Source organism: Onychomys torridus, chromosome 1, assembly GCF_903995425.1.
Source record: "Onychomys torridus chromosome 1, mOncTor1.1, whole genome shotgun sequence".
Classification (NCBI taxonomy): Eukaryota; Metazoa; Chordata; class Mammalia; order Rodentia; family Cricetidae; genus Onychomys; species Onychomys torridus.
In genome coordinates, this window is record NC_050443.1 from 98,886,651 (window position 1) to 98,890,303 (window position 3,653).

General features: G+C 50.7%; 1 non-coding gene across 1 annotated transcript; it reads right to left on the reverse strand.

Annotated features, from left to right (window-relative positions):
- Positions 1-3,340: 3,340 nt before the first annotated feature.
- Trnal-uag lies at positions 3,341-3,422 on the reverse strand. Its single transcript has one exon. It is a non-coding gene; the product is annotated as a tRNA-Leu (tRNA).
- Between the last annotated feature and the right edge of the window lie 231 nt (positions 3,423-3,653).

Below are 3,653 nucleotides of genomic sequence, written 5' to 3' on the forward strand. Positions count from 1 at the left end.
TCCCGCCTCCGATCCCCGGCCACGCCCACGTACGGCTCGCTGAGCTTGGACCTGGCTTTGACCTCCTGAGTTAGGCTCACCCCTGCGTCCTGGCCACGCCCCCATTCCTGGCCACGCCCCGGCTCTACCCTCAGACTTGTATTAGTCCTGGTATTTGGGCTCACTTTTTCTGCTCCGCCCCCGAGTCTCAGCCACATTTCCCTGCCTTTGGTTTCCTAATCCAACTTCTTAGTCTTCTCCGGAGCTGGGCGAGGCTGTTAATGAAGTCCCAGCTTCCTAGCCTGCTTCTCTTTCCCAGCCATTTCCAGGCTCCTAAGCAGTCCAGCCCTCTCCTCCGTATATCTCCCGGTTTTTCCTGCTCTGGTTTCGCCCCTTCTGCCTCCACCCGCACGCTGAAGCTCCTACACCGTTGCTTCTTTAGGGACAGACCCGACTCCTTCCTCTCGCTCGGTCCCCTTCCAGCCCGGTTTTCGCCGTTGGTCTAAGTGGATGAGTTCTGGTTGGTAGAGTCTAGAATTGGACCTGTCTTCTGCTGCTTCTGGGGACAGTGGGACCTCCTCCCTGCCGTGGCTTCTTTGAGTTTGTCCTGATCTTGACACAGATTTGGGGAGGGATACCCAGCCCAACTTGGTACCTTTGGGTTCTCAGTTAATGAGTGAAAATGACTCAGCACAGTCTCAGTACCAGAAGGAGCAAGGGGGAAAGAACTGCAAAAGAAATATTGAATGTTTCGTTAAGGTACCAATGTAGTAGACACAATAAGAGTTTGGCTGATCATATTTTATGATTTAGAGTTGTGTTCTTGTGTGTGGAATCAGGATGTCGTTCCCGAAGCTGTCTACCCTATTTTTGCAGACAAGCATCTCCCTGCCTGGTTTGGAGCTTGGAGTGGCGAGGCTGGCCAAGAAACCCTAGGGATCCACCCTGTCTCGTTTCCCTGCCCTGGGATTGCTCGCATCTGCCACCACACCCAACATTCTCTATGGGTGCAGGAAGTCGACTTCAGGCCCCCATCCTCTTGTAGCGAGCACTTTACCTACCGAGCCGTCTCCCCAGCGTCCATATTTTTATGATTTAGTACCGTTTGTATTTTTTTCTCTTTTTAAAAATTTATTTTTTTCATTTATTTTACATCCCGACCGCAGTTTCCCGTCCCTCCTCTCCTCCTCTCCCCTCCCCCTAGCCTCCTTTCTGCCCCCCCCCCCCTGCAATTCACTCCTCCTCAGTCTCCCTTTCAGAAAGGGGCAGGCCTCCTATGGGTGCCAACAAAGCATTGAGGCAGGACCAAGTTCCTCCCCCTGCATCAGGGCTGGGTGAGACAACCCAGCATGGGGAAGAGGTTCAATCATTTGTTTTGTTTTTTCTGGAGCTGAGGACTGAGCCTAGGGCCGTGAGCGCTCTACCACTGAGCTAAATCTCCAACCCCACCAATCATTTGTATTTCTTGATGGGTAGTGGTGCTCACTATCATCTTTAAGAGTTTAAGGCCACGGTCGGACCTGCTCTCCACGGAAACTGCACCTCCCTGCCATCGTGTTGTAGATCCTAGAATAACTGTGTAAACAGATCTAACACATCTATCTATCACCCGGAGCACACGTGGCATTAGCTGAGCAAATACTATGTACCCTAGCAGAGAGCAAAGTAACTGCTAGCCTGTGGTGGATGGGAGAGAAGGCACTAGTCAACCTTCATAGGTGGTGTCCCTCACAGAGTGTGTCCCTGTCTAGTAAAGAAGGAAGACTGTGTAAGAGTTTTAGCATACATTCAGCAGAATTTTATGTGTGTATATGTATTTTTTAAATCAACAGTAGTCACTTCTCTCTGTTTAGTGCCTAGCACTGCAGGGACTTGCTTTTTTATGGCCTTATTTCTTCATTAGAGCCACTCCTACAGTGGGATTTGTCACTGTCAATTTAAAGATGAGGCCAGGACTAGCTTGAAGTATCAGAGGGCAAGGGTTACTGCACTGTAGCTGTGTTTCCCTAGGCCTAGTGGGAAAGGTACCGCATGCTTATGTCGGTTGCAGCCTGACTGTTCCAGGGTCTGGGGTTGAACTCTGGGGTGGGGTCTACCTCCCTACAAATCTCCGGCCATTTGAGGTGGCCATCCTTACTCTAACTGGTTGCTATGATAAAATACCCTAGCCGGGCAGTGGTGGCACACACGCTGTAACCCCAGCACTCGGGAGGCAGAGGCAGGCGGATCTCGAGGCCAGCCTGGTCTACCAAAAACAAAACAAAACAAAAAAACCTCACAACAACTTAAGGAAGAATTTATTCTTCAAGGCATTTTCATCTGTGAGTTTTGTGATATCTGCTTCCAAAATGTCTCTTTCCCACCCCTTCCATTCTAACTGCCACCACCGTGTTACAAACCACTGTCCTGTCTCTGACAGGACTGAACGCCCCTGCTGGATTTTATGAATCCCAAACTAGAACGTGCCACTCACCAGCCTGAAACCGGTTCATGGTTTCCCATTGCCCTCTGAGTTCAAAGCCTGGGCGTGCATTCATGGCCTCCTCTCCTGCTCTCATCTCCTGCTCTCAGTCCACTCTTCTTCACGCAGTGACCGTAACTGCCTCCACAGCCCCTCCAGCTCTCCAGGCTCTTCCTGGCCTCTGGGTTTTCTGGAAATCTTTCTCCCACCTTCAGTGACCATTCCAGGTCCAGCTAAATGTCACCTCTTAGTTCCCAGGGACAGGTAAGGACACTGCAGTGCAGAGCATGACTCGTGTGTAACTAAATGATGATGTTCAGCACACCCGTCTTGTTCTCTCCTGAAACCTCACCGCGAGCTGGGTTTCTGGCTCAGAGTAGTTGTTGGATAAATAAAGCATTGGGGGGCCACTAAACCAAGCCCAAAGACCACGTAGGAGAATAAATAAAGCTGAGACCTCAAGATTGGCATTCCGACGTGGAGCTTCACCCCAGCAACCCAGCCCTCCCTAGTCACCTGACATCTTTCCATCAATAGAGATTATTGGGTGTCAGCCAGACCCGGAAGGGCCCGTCTCTAACTCAGGTCATAATCGCAGTCACCCACAACCATCTCTGCCCTTGGTAGAGACCCTAGAAGTATGAACTAAGACCCAGCCTCCCGGTTGGGGATTTGCATGGAGTCCCAGACCCTGAAAGGGGGGAGGGGTTTTGTTTTGTTTTGTGTTTTGTTTTTTAGGGAAGAGAACTGGTCAAGAAAGAGGTTCGTGGACCAGGTTAGAGACAGGGAGACTTCTTTCGTTTTACTGTTTCATCTTATGTTTTTAAAAACGAGTTTCAGAGGGAACGAAAAAGAACAGATCCGAGAGCATACAAGGGAAGAAAATAAAACCTAGGGATGTGGCAGCGGTGGGATTCGAACCCACGCCATCGAAATGACTGGAGCCTAAATCCAGCGCCTTAGACCACTCGGCCACGCTACCTCCCGCCTGTAAGCAGGGCCATTCAGAGTATATCAGTGTGATGACGCAGTGCGTTGTACTTTGCAAGTCCCGCCCCTGGGTGTTTCTGAGCCTAACGTGAACTCAACCTTTTTGCACGTACTGGCTGGCATCCGCCATCGGTTTCCCGACGCTCTGCTTTCCGGCAGGGACAACAAGCAGGAACGTACTAGTAAAAAGGAAAGGACGGTCCCCGTGTATCAACCCTGAACA